Raw genomic sequence first — 13397 nt, 5'->3', positions numbered from 1 at the left:
TGCCCAACCCCCAACAGTCATTCTACCCCCCACCCCTCGCATATAGCAACTTAACTCCAGTACTCCCGCCCCTCCCCCCACCCACTGAAGCAACCCAATCTTGCCAGTACCACAGCCCCTCCCCCCTCCCCGATCCCCATACTCAACAACCCCCGAAAAGCTGAATGGGGAATCCCCTTCCAGGGGCATCAGAGGATCGCACCAAACCACCCCGATAACCCCCTCCCGCCCCGCACATGCCATGTGGGAACAGTCGGAGATACGGGGGTGGTGCCTGGCACATATCACCCCTGCAGATTAGAACCCGTCCATCACGCCGACAACTCTCATGGCTGCCTCCCCAAGTGGTCAAAACCCCTCCAGCAAAAGCAAATGAGTATGTCCAATTAGCTGCCGCAGCACAACCCTCCAGTAAGTTCGCCAGTAGATCAGTCACATCATCGGTGAGTACATGAACTGATCCCAGTTCGTGATCCGTCATCCCAGCCACATCATGTTCATGTGGCAGTGAATCCGCCGCTTAATTCCATAGCAAGGTAGTCTTTCTGAGGCATGACCAGGGCCAGGAGTGCAGAACGATCAGCAGATCAACGACTGGAGGGCACTGAATCCGCATCAGCAAGTCTCTATCAATCCACAGCATTCTCCAGAGGTTCTTCGTCCACCCTATCACCTTCCTCATTTCGCCTGCCCCCTCTAGTGGCGCGGAGTTTTTTGATATAGTCCTCTACCTGCTGCGGATTGGTGAAAAAATATTGCTTGGCCTGATGGGTCACCCTTAGTCGTGCAGGGTACAGGAGCGTGTAATCCACCTGCATGTCTCTTTTTCTTTACGTCTAAGAACTTCTTGCGCTGTTCCTGCACCATAGGGGTGAAGTCCGGGTATATTGAGAAGGTCACGCCATCACACGTCAGGCTGCGATTCATCCGTGCCGCCTTCAGTGCCGCGTCACGGTCGCGGTAGTTGAGCAGCCGGGCGATAATAGGCCGCGGCGGTCTCCCCGGCTCAGGTCTCGGTCCTAGGGAACGGTGCGCCCTCTCGACAATAAATTGGCTGGATAGGACGTCCTTGCCCACTGCAGACATGAGGATTTTTTCAACATATTCTTCCATACGTCCAGTGTTGGTGGATTCCGGCACACCTATGACGCGGATGTTATTGCGTCTACTCCTCGCCTCCAACTCCTCATTCTTCGCCGCTATTACCCGCAGTATGTTATCCATTCTGGTCAGGCGGGTATCCTGGGATGTTGATGTGTCCTCAGCAGCCGATATGCGTCGCTCCGCTTCTGTCAGGCGTTCCTCATGGACCTCCAGTTTCTGCGCGACCCATCCATCCTCGAGGATAACCGATCCACCTTGTCCACTATCGTAGCGAAGCCCTGTCTCATCTCCTCCATCATCAGTTGCATCTCAGGGGACACGGACGTGGAGGGGGGTTCAGCACCCGGTGGGCCACGTGCACCGCCAGTGCCCGCTGTGTCTCGCAGTTGCTTCCTAGTGGGCGCAGGCTCAAAAGAGAGTTTAGGTTGCTTACCATCATTCTTCCCCATTGTGCGCCGCTTGTAGGGGCTTGACGCGCTCGGCGAAATTCGATTGGAACGGTCCCCACTACTCGCCAGCAAGCCCCTTTGCATCCGCACTGCCTATGAAGTGTTCTCGTAGATAGTGGCACTGTTTACGTTAAGAGCGGGCCGGCGGCGTGCAATTGAACACACTAGTATATTGTGTTAACTTCAATCCCTCATGCGGGGGTCAGAGATGTTACTCGGCACCGTTGTCTGTATGGCTGTTGGCAGTGAGGCCTGTGTGCGCACCGCGATAGGGCAACTCCCCTAATGCCTCCCTGCAGGTGTCTTGCCACAGTAAGTACTCCTCCGCTGAGCAGGGAAGGGCTACATTCCTATGCGCTCTGCATGCTGTAAGTAGCTAATGTAGGATACAAAAATCCCCCAAGCTGTGCTCATGCAGTCTCCTCTGCAGGACCTGGGTGCTCTTAATACATGCTGTCGTGGCTCGGAGGGGGGAGGGTCAGCCGCTCTGCTGGGAGGCAGGGAACAGCGAAGGGGCCGATCATGGGCAGCGTCCCACAGCAGGATCTCGAGGCCCCCAGCACACCACCACCAGCAGCGGTAATATCGCGGAGAGAGCGATCTGGCACTGTCGGCGGCCTGCACGCCGCGTCCGACTCACCGCTCAATCACTTCCCGTCTCAGGCGTCAGGTCCCGTTCCCACTCGCGGTACCGGCGAGTCTCTGCTTCGCTGCACAGCGTCCCTGCACTCCTCAGCGGCCAGCCAGGGGGGAGACTCACCGCCACCCCAGGTCCGGCGAGACCCGGCAGTCTCCACGCCCCTCCGGCGGGCTGCTTCGCAACCGCGGCCCGTCTCCCTCGTGGCGAGCCCCGGCCTCCCGTAGACGCTTCTGCAGGCTGGCGCACCTCACTTCAGCAGTAGCGCGGCCCGGTCAGCTTTCGCCCACGTCCAAGTCCGTCACCAAACGTCCGATTGCCTCCAAACTTGGACAGGAGCAGCAGGATGGAAGAACTCGGACTCGCTGTGAGTTTCAGGCGGTCATCCGCAGGAAAAAAGGATATCAGCAGGATAATTGTGACCAGGCAGCCAGAGCCTCACTAAAGTGTGGCCATTAGCTCGTGCGCCCTCTAGCGCCCCCGTCAAACTGAGTACTTGACAATGTTTTAGCTGTCATGTTTCATCTTGACTTTTCTACATTTTCTGCACTATAGAGCGGTGCTTCAATTTCCTGAGCTGTTTGCCAGGTGAGGCGAGGCAATTCCCCTTACAAATTAAGGTGAGCCATTGATAACTGTAGAATGGAATGCATATTAAGGTCATTGGACCGAGATATGTTACGAATTATAATTTAGCAATGTCTTTTGATAGCCCTTATTAATGAAGGTTTTATGGTTCAAAGGAGGAAAATGGAAGTGAACAGGTGACATTCAGCATTTCTGTTCACATATGTCCTTTTGTATTTAATTATTATTTATTTCACGTAAGCAGTAGCAATCAAGTTTATGGGTCCTGAGGAAGCGGCAGGTACATTGTCTGACCTTTAATAGTCCGCAGAAACATGTCGACCAGATTACCCAGTCAGAAGTTATTTGTTTGAACCATCTGACTTTTTTGCACTCTATTGTTTTTAACGTTGGAGGTGCAGGACTCCAGAATAAAGTTACATTGCATGCATCATCCAATCTTATATTTAACACACTCACTTTTTTCAATTTTTTCACCAATGCACTGCTCTCAGTTACAAGTGAATAACACCTACCAGACATCCATCTTTCATTAATCATCTCCTTTTCATATTCACGGAGATAAAACAATGGACTAACTACTGTGAAGTAGACCAAATGATGTACTGGGTGGCACGGAACGAGTAACTGATGGACATTTTTCACATTGGTTAATTGTCCAATAGTTTGTCTTCTATTCAACTTTTGGTAGCAGACACATAGCCAGCCCTACACACACGTAGTCTTGTTTATGTTGGTAGACCCACAGTTATCCGTTGTTTCTTATAGTCTTCTCAGGGGGGTTATAACTGTGCTCAGGTCTTTAAACTTCCCTCAAACCCTTAATTAATTGTATATATGTTGTACTTCATTCCAAGGCCCCATGGCAGACAGGCCTACAATTTAGGGGGGACATCTGTGGTTTGAAGGGAAAACCCCATAAACCACCCCAGCTTCAAAGGCACGCAACAGTATAACTACAGGTGCCATCCCTCAGCAAAGGGTGAAATACGCCTGTGGGGACAAAGCACCGGAGAATCCTGACTCCACACGAGTTTTGATGAAATTAGTATAATCTTTATATAAGAAATTATATGAAATGACCACACGATACAAAATCAACATAAAAGAATGGGTAGTATCCTTTCCGGTGGGTTGGTAGGTTCTAATCCCAACCACCGCTCATAACCAACAGTTAAGCTCACTTCTAACCGTTTCCAAAAGGTTAGCCTAGTCATATTGCTAGAATCACACACGTTGCAAATTGAGACAAATACTGCAATGCGTAATGATATTCTCTTATACTGAGCAACAGAGAAACAATGCCTCAAGTCATGTACTTTGAAAGTGAAGAAATAATGCAATGCATATCACCACCAGCATGCCCTGTACCAGGAAGAAACAAAGCAATGTGTCAAGCTACAATCCTGTACAGTGCAATAAAGGAATAATACACTGCGCATGTTATACTCAGATACTGTGCACTGAAGAAATAATGCAATGCGCCACAGTACAATCCGGTAATATGCAAGGGAAAAATAAGGCAGTGCGTAGCGCACCAAGCATATAGTTCGTCAGGCCCAAATGAGGTCAGGCGTCCTACGACTGTTCGATAGTTCGTTAGCAGCAATAATGCAAAGTGAAATACAACAGTTTTATGTTCTTCGTTACCAGTGCCCTCATTATGGATCAAATAATGACACAAAATACTGCTTCCCACTCCGGCCCCAGCACTGCCCCTCCTTGGGTCAGCACGGGCTGGGATCCGAGGCGAAGTAACGGCTCGTGCAGCTGACTGAAACGGGAGGCTAAGAGAGTGTCCCTTCGGGTTCCAGTCCCCACCCCAGGTGTTGATCCATGTTACCTGGGGGGCACGACCCCACTCTCCTCCCCGACGTCAGTGACTTGGGCCTTAATCCAGAACTCCATCCCGTGGTGCGGCGGACTCGGGCCTGCGGCTCAGCTCTTCTGTGGCTGCCGGTCCGGGCCGCTGTGAGTGACTCAGAGGGCCCAATGACTTGGCCCTCCTTCAGGCGGTTTCAGTCCACACCGAGATCCGCCCTCAGCACTGTGGAGACTTTTACTTCCAATTCGGTGCACCCCCTACTCAGGCAAACCTCACCAGCAACTCAGGTTGCACTTTGACACGCACACCGCTATTCCGAGAGTCGCCTCTTCTCTGGTGCGCACGACGATCTGCTGCTCTTCACCAACGCTACGTTTGCACCATGACATTCACTCTGCGCGTCCGAGTCTCACCTCTTCTCCTGGTGCATACGATATCCAGGCGCTCCTCACCAATGCCCTGGCTGTACCACGACACGCACCCAGCACGTCTGAGTCTCACTTCTTCTGTTGGTGCCTACGAGGCCCAGGCGTTCTTCACCAAAACCCGGGCCGCACCACGACACACACCCAGCCCGTCAGAGACTCACCTCTTCCTTTGGTGCACACGAGGCCCAAGCGCTCCTCACCAACTCCCGGGCTACACTACTACATGCACACTGCTCGTCTGAGCCTCACCTCGTCTACCCATGCACACCACTACCAGGCGTTCCTCACTAATGCCTTGGCCTGCATTTCGACACGCATCCAGCGCATCTGAGACTTAGCTTACTCCTGTGTGCCCACAATCACACAGCACAACTTCTGAGAGTCTCAAGCTGCAAAAGCACGCACACACCGCGTTGCTTGGGACTTAGCCTGAACTTTTATGATTCTGTATTTCCAAAAAGGGAGCCAGCTCATCCTGGGCCCTTGTGAGTTAGAAGACACAGCACAACGCACAGTCTTCTTCAAGCAGGGGACCCAGTGACTCCACGCACAGTCCCAACAGCCTCTCCCTTAGTTAGAACAGCAAACTGCAGACCAGCCCCAGATCATGAAGCAAGATTGGTCTTTCCACAGTAGTCTCTTCAGTTACTCTTTCTTTAGCAGAGGCTCCTCTTGACCACAGAATGGGTCCAAGCCTTTTCAGCCTCAATCCATTTCTGTTTCATTCTTACATTTAAGGGTTTCAACTCTCCTAGTTATACCCCTCAATGTCTTTGAAGTTTTTATGTGCTCAGTGAGCCCGACCCTTCCCTAAATCAGTTCTGCGTGTCTCCCTCCCAGTGTCAGCCCTCTCCCTTTGATACTGGGGGTCTGGATCCATAATCACTCAGTAGGCGATGGGTCAATTGGTTTATAGCACCAGCCCAGGCTTTTTCACCTCCTGGGCTTCTCCTCCCCCTACTCTCCAGATGAAGGGCAGCTTGGTGCCATCTCACCCCCTCCTTGGGTCAAGACCTCTCCCAGCTCTTCTCACCTTTCAGTTCCAGACAAAAAATCCACATTTCAGCAGTAACACACAGAAATGCTCAAAGCACAAAACACAGCCACTTTCTAAAAGAGTGGTTTATGAACTAACAGTGACAAAACCACCTTCATAGAAAGATGTGTCATGACACTGTGAGTTCATACATACTAAACTTCACTTCTCCATATAAAGTGACAGGAAACTAGGCTAACAAACACAACACCCAGCCTCCCCCATTCTGTCCGATGGGTAGGATGGCCTTTCAAAAGTGAAAAACGAAAACAAGTATCCAGGGACCGGTTTCTGGCTAATCAGCCGTCAACAGCCAGGCTAGCTTGAATCAAGTGGCAATGTTCAACACTCTGTCCATCATCCCCTTTGGTTTTGCTTTGTTCGCCCTAAATTGGCAGGGTATGCCCAGACGTGGGACCCTATCTCACTTTGCCACTGGATTCAAGCTAGCCTGGCTGATGGCGGCTTATTAGCCAGAAACTGGTCCCAGGATGCTTGTTTCCGCTCCAGGGAAGACATGGCTTGGCAGTTCGGGCTGGACTGTTCCCATAAGGCACAGGGTCAGATTGATTTGTATATGGCAATGTCTGAACTAGGGTGGCGGAGTAAGCTACAGAATGATGATGGATTAAACCCAGATCCGTTGACTGGGGGTGAGTGCTTGCAATGTTCAGCACTCCGTCCATCATCCCCTTTGTTTTGCATTGTTCGCCCTAAGTTGGCAGGGTATGCCCAGACGTGGGTCCCTTGCTCATTTTGCCATTGGATTCAAGCTAGCCTGACTGATGGCTGCTGATTAGCCAGAAACCGGTCCCCGGATGCTTGTTTACGGTCCAGGTAAGACATGGCTTGGCAGGGCGGGCTGGACTGTTCCCATGAGGCACAGGGTCAGACTGATTTCCATATGGCAATGTCTGAACTGGGGTGGCGGAGTGAGCTACAGAATGATGATGGATTAAACCCAGATCAGTTGACTGGGGGTGAGTGCTTGCAATGTTCAAAACTCCGTCCATCATCCCCTTTGGTTTTGCTATTTTCGTGTATGTGCATAACGTTGATATTGTGCACTGGATAACGGTGATCCCTCTCAACTGGAGGGGATGGGGCTGGATTAGAAATTGTTCACAGTGTGCATAATACTGATATCATAACAATACAAGTGGTACTAGCAATATTTCTGAATGTGTTTTATGCCCCAAAGTATATGATGTTCATGTTGTAATGATTGAATATGTGTGTTGAATATAAACATTTTCACATACACAAAGGGGGCTTGGAGCATACTGCCGCACATCCCAGCACAGTTCACCCCATTGCATCCTGGTAAATGCAGTACAAAATTAGTGCTTAATTAAGATTTATCTGTAGTTTTTCACCAAAGTTGGTGCAGACATTGCTGTATATCTCTAGACCCGTGTTTCTGGGTTCAGCCCTTCTTCAGTAGAGAGCAGCAGTAGTAAAAAGCAAAAGAAAAGTCTGGGGTTGCTGGAAATGTTGCCAAATTCCTCTCAGGTCACAGTACCACTCACAGGCACACAGGTGCATCTCCAAAGCTTGCAGTCTCTGAATATGTTCTACAAGTGTGCCCTCTTGCAGTCTCTGAATATGTTCTAACTGTACGGCCTCTTGCAGTCTCTGAATATTTTTTACGTGTGTGGCCTCTTGCAGTCTCTGAATATGTTCTACCAGTGCGCCCTCTTGCAGTCTCTGAATATGTTCTATCTGTGCTGCCTCTTGCAGTCTCTGAATGTGTTCTACCTGTGCGGCCTCTTGCAGCCTCTCAATATGTTCTACATGTGCGGCCTCTTGCAGTCTCTCAATATGTTCAAGTGCAGCCTCTTGATGTTATGAATATCTTCTCCGAATGTGCCCTTTTGTAGTTTCTGAATATGTTCTACTAGTGCGCCCTCTTGCAGTCTCTGAATATGTTCTACGAGTGCGGCTTCTTGCAGTCTCTGAATATGTTCTACAAGTGTGGCCTCTTGCAGTCTCTGAATATGTTCTACAAGTGCGGCCTCTTGCAGTCTCTGAATATGTTCTATGAGTGCGCCCTCTTGCAGTCTCTGAATATGTTCTGCGAGTGCGGCCTCTTGCAGTCTCTGAATATGTTCTACGAGTGCGGCCTCTTGCAGTCTCTGAATATGTTCTACGAGTGCGGTCTCTTGCAGTCTCTGAATATGTTCTACGAGTGCGGCCTCTTGCAGTCTCTGAATATGTTCTATGAGAGCGGTCTCTTGTAGTCTCTGAATATGTTCTATGAGTGCGGCCTCTTGCAGTCTCTGAATATGTTCTATGAGAGCGGCCTCTTGCAGTCTCTGAATATGTTCTACGAGTACGCCCTCTTGCAGTCTCTGAATATGTTCTTCGATTGTGGCCTCTTGCAGTCTCTGAATATGTTCTACGAGTGCGGCCTCTTGCAGTCTCTGAATATGTTCCACAGGCGGCCTCTTCCAGTCTCTGAATATGTTCTACGAGTACGCCCTCTTGCAGTCTCTGAATATGTTCTTCGATTGTGGCCTCTTGCAGTCTCTGAATATGTTCTATGAGAGCGGCCTCTTGCAGTCTCTGAATATGTTCTGTGAGAGCGGTTTCTTGTGGTCTCTGAATATGTTCCACAGGCGGCCTCTTCCAGTCTCTGAATATGTTCTACGAGTACGCCCTCTTGCAGTCTCTGAATATGTTCTTCGATTGTGGCCTCTTGCAGTCTCTGAATATGTTCTACGAGTGCGGCCTCTTGCAGTCTCTGAATATGTTCCACAGGCGGCCTCTTCCAGTCTCTGAATATGTTCTACGAGTACGCCCTCTTGCAGTCTCTGAATATGTTCTTCGATTGTGGCCTCTTGCAGTCTCTGAATATGTTCTATGAGAGCGGCCTCTTGCAGTCTCTGAATATGTTCTGTGAGAGCGGTTTCTTGTGGTCTCTGAATATGTTCCACAGGCGGCCTCCTCCAGTCTCTGAATATGTTCTACGAGTACGCCCTCTTGCAGTCTCTGAATATGTTCTTCGATTGTGGCCTCTTGCAGTCTCTGAATATGTTCTACGAGTGCGGCCTCTTGCAGTCTCTGAATATGTTCCACAGGCGGCCTCTTCCAGTCTCTGAATATGTTCTACGAGTACGCCCTCTTGCAGTCTCTGAATATGTTCTTCGATTGTGGCCTCTTGCAGTCTCTGAATATGTTCTATGAGAGCGGCCTCTTGCAGTCTCTGAATATGTTCTGTGAGAGCGGTTTCTTGTGGTCTCTGAATATGTTCCACAGGCGGCCTCTTCCAGTCTCTGAATATGTTCTACGAGTACGCCCTCTTGCAGTCTCTGAATATGTTCTTCGATTGTGGCCTCTTGCAGTCTCTGAATATGTTCTACGAGTGCGGCCTCTTGCAGTCTCTGAATATGTTCCACAGGCGGCCTCTTCCAGTCTCTGAATATGTTCTACGAGTACGCCCTCTTGCAGTCTCTGAATATGTTCTTCGATTGTGGCCTCTTGCAGTCTCTGAATATGTTCTATGAGAGCGGCCTCTTGCAGTCTCTGAATATGTTCTGTGAGAGCGGTTTCTTGTGGTCTCTGAATATGTTCCACAGGCGGCCTCTTCCAGTCTCTGAATATGTTCTACGAGTACGCCCTCTTGCAGTCTCTGAATATGTTCTTCGATTGTGGCCTCTTGCAGTCTCTGAATATGTTCTACGAGTGCGGCCTCTTGCAGTCTCTGAATATGTTCCACAGGCGGCCTCTTCCAGTCTCTGAATATGTTCTACGAGTACGCCCTCTTGCAGTCTCTGAATATGTTCTTCGATTGTGGCCTCTTGCAGTCTCTGAATATGTTCTATGAGAGCGGCCTCTTGCAGTCTCTGAATATGTTCTGTGAGAGCGGTTTCTTGTGGTCTCTGAATATGTTCCACAGGCGGCCTCTTCCAGTCTCTGAATATGTTCTACGAGTACGCCCTCTTGCAGTCTCTGAATATGTTCTTCGATTGTGGCCTCTTGCAGTCTCTGAATATGTTCTACGAGTGCGGCCTCTTGCAGTCTCTGAATATGTTCCACAGGCGGCCTCTTCCAGTCTCTGAATATGTTCTACGAGTACGCCCTCTTGCAGTCTCTGAATATGTTCTTCGATTGTGGCCTCTTGCAGTCTCTGAATATGTTCTATGAGAGCGGCCTCTTGCAGTCTCTGAATATGTTCTGTGAGAGCGGTTTCTTGTGGTCTCTGAATATGTTCCACAGGCGGCCTCTTCCAGTCTCTGAATATGTTCTACGAGTACGCCCTCTTGCAGTCTCTGAATATGTTCTTCGAGTGCGGCCTCTTGCAGTCTCTGAATATGTTCTATGAGAGCGGTCTCTTGTAGTCTCTGAATGTGTTCTATGAGAGCGGTCTCTTGTAGTCTCTGAATATGTTCTGTGAGAGCGGTTTCTTGTGGTCTCTGAATATGTTCCACAGGCGGCCTCTTCCAGTCTCTGAATATGTTCTACGAGTACGCCCTCTTGCAGTCTCTGAATATGTTCTTCGAGTGCGGCCTCTTGCAGTCTCTGAATATGTTCTATGAGAGCGGTCTCTTGTAGTCTCTGAATGTGTTCTATGAGAGCGGTTTCTTGTGGTCTCTGTATATGTTCCACAGGCGGCCTCTTCCAGTCTCTGAATATGTTCTATGAGAGCGGTCTCTTGTAGTCTCTGAATATGTTCTGTGAGAGCGGTTTCTTGTGGTCTCTGAATATGTTCCACAGGCGGCCTCTTCCAGTCTCTGAATATGTTCTACGAGTGCGGCCTCTTGCAGTCTCTGAATATGTTCTACGAGTGCGGTCTCTTGCAGTCTCTGAATATGTTCCACAGGCGGCCTCTTCCAGTCTCTGAATATGTTCTACGAGTACGCCCTCTTGCAGTCTCTGAATATGTTCTACGAGTGCGGCCTCTTGCAGTCTCTGAATATGTTCTACGAGTGCGGCCTCTTGCAGTCTCTGAATATGTTCTACGAGTGCGGTCTCTTGCAGTCTCTGAATATGTTCCACAGGCGGCCTCTTCCAGTCTCTGAATATGTTCTACGAGTACGCCCTCTTGCAGTCTCTGAATATGTTCTTCGATTGTGGCCTCTTGCAGTCTCTGAATATTTTCTTCAAGTGCAGCCTCTTGCAATCTCTGAATACAGTCTGAGAGCAGCCTCTTGCTGTCTGTGAATATGTTCTACGAGTGCGGCCTCTTGCAGTCTCTGAATATGTTCTACGAGTGCGGTCTCTTGCAGTCTCTGAATATGTTCCACAGGCGGCCTCTTCCAGTCTCTGAATATGTTCTACGAGTACGCCCTCTTGCAGTCTCTGAATATGTTCTTCGATTGTGGCCTCTTGCAGTCTCTGAATATTTTCTTCAAGTGCAGCCTCTTGCAATCTCTGAATACAGTCTGAGAGCAGCCTCTTGCTGTCTGTGAATATGTTCTACGAGTGCGGCCTCTTGCAGTCTCTGAATATGTTCTACGAGTGCTTCCTCTTGCAGTCTCTGAATATGTTCTACTAGTGAGGCCTCTTGCAGTTTCTGAATATGTTCTATTTGTGCGGTCAACTGCAGACTCTTGCAGTCTCCGAATACAGTCTGAGAGCAGCCTCTTGCAGTCTCTGAATATATTCTACAAGTGTGGCCTCTCCCACTGAAAACAGGGTGCTGAGAGTGGCCTCTTGCAGTCTCTGAATCTGCTCTATGAGAGCGGTCTCTTGCAATCTCTGACCATGTTCTATAAGAGTAGTCTCTTGCAGTCTCAGAATATGTTCTAACAGTACGACCCACTTGCAGTCTCTGAATATGTTCCAACAGTGCAGCCTCTTTACAGTCTCGGAATATGCTCTACGAGAGCGGGATCTTGTAGTCTCTGAATATGCTCTACCAGTGCACCCTCTAGCAGTCTCAGAATAGGTTCTATGAGAGCAAGATCTTGTAGTCTCTGAATATGCTCTACCATGGCGCCCTCTTGCAGTCTCTGAATATGTTTCAGGGAAGCAGCCGTGTCTCTGTACCCTCCACTCAGAGGCATCCTGCTTACCTTTCACATCTCTGCCACAAACCCTGGAAGATCTAATTGTCAATTTGCACTGGCAAGGCAGCAATCCAAGAAAAGCTGGCTGGGATCCTTTCTGTAGGACTAGTCCAACATTGTATGCTCAGATGGAATATTTCATAATTTATCTTCTTCAGAATCGCTTCTTCTGGATCCAGGCTTTAGCTGCTCCACATTTGCTGTTTTCCTGGTACTAGGCCAATAAGGCAGCACTATAAATAGACTTGTGTTCCAGCATCTCCTTTCTTAGGGTCTGTTTGTTGGTATTAAAGACATTCAAGATGCCCAGACAAAGATATGCTGTGAAGGGGGCAAAATAAAAAAGTAGTTCACTTTGTTGTTCCCTACCTGGTAACTGTGTGGGTTGCACACGTGTGCGTTACCTACAGCCTCTGGTTTCCTTCACCTTAATTGTTTTTAGGTCACAGCCTGCTGAGGACATCTAAGGGCCTTTCAGAAAGTTGAACTAGCAATGCATTCTGCCCATTGGCTTTGTAACTCACATTTTCTGGCTTTCTATTTGCTGTCTTTATTTGCTTTAGGCTCTCCGGGTTCAGTTTGTCCCTCCCATTACCTAAACCATGTTTACTGTATTCCTCCGTGAACTCCCTTTCTATAAACAGGTCTTTAAATCTTGGTCTTATTTTGTCACATTTGCTGTGTATTCAAAGACTGGGTCAAATGTCAGGCGCTGTTTTCTGATGGCACTTGCTTGGGTAGGATAAAGGTTTTTTCTAGCAAAGGACAACATTTAATTGAACTGTATAACTATTTTAGAATATATCAGAATTAGGAACACACTTGAACCACATTTTTTGTTGTTTCTGAAATGTGTTGGAAACAAATACTTTAACATGATCAAAATAAATCATTACACTAGGTGATGCAATTTCCACACATTTTCATTTGTGCACTCTATAGTTTTGTTCCATGAGTAAAAACATTGACAAAGCCAATATCTCTTTCATAGGCGAGACCTCTTGGCTTTGCCAATGTGTGTTGCCTTTTACATCCCTGAAGACAATGTTTGACTCTGGTTGTTGAATTTTGGATCTTGGTGAATTTCGCTCTTCAGGTTTCTGTTTCACAGCCTCTTGTTCCTTTCCTTGTTTCAGGCTTTGTTAGAAGCAACATGTTTTTATCACTTTTCCTTCCAGAATTATCTGGACCTGGGTAGCTGATTTTGTTTTATTTCTAGACATTTTGTGCCTTACAAACAGGCCTTAACTCCATCAATCAATAAATCAATTCAGGGGCTTGTAAAGCACAACTAATCACCCGTAAGGGTCTCAAGGCAC

The sequence above is a fragment of the Lissotriton helveticus genome, chromosome 5_1 (assembly GCF_964261635.1).
Source record: "Lissotriton helveticus chromosome 5_1, aLisHel1.1, whole genome shotgun sequence".
NCBI classification, from domain to species: domain Eukaryota; kingdom Metazoa; phylum Chordata; class Amphibia; order Caudata; family Salamandridae; genus Lissotriton; species Lissotriton helveticus.
This window is presented reverse-complemented; position numbering follows the sequence as displayed.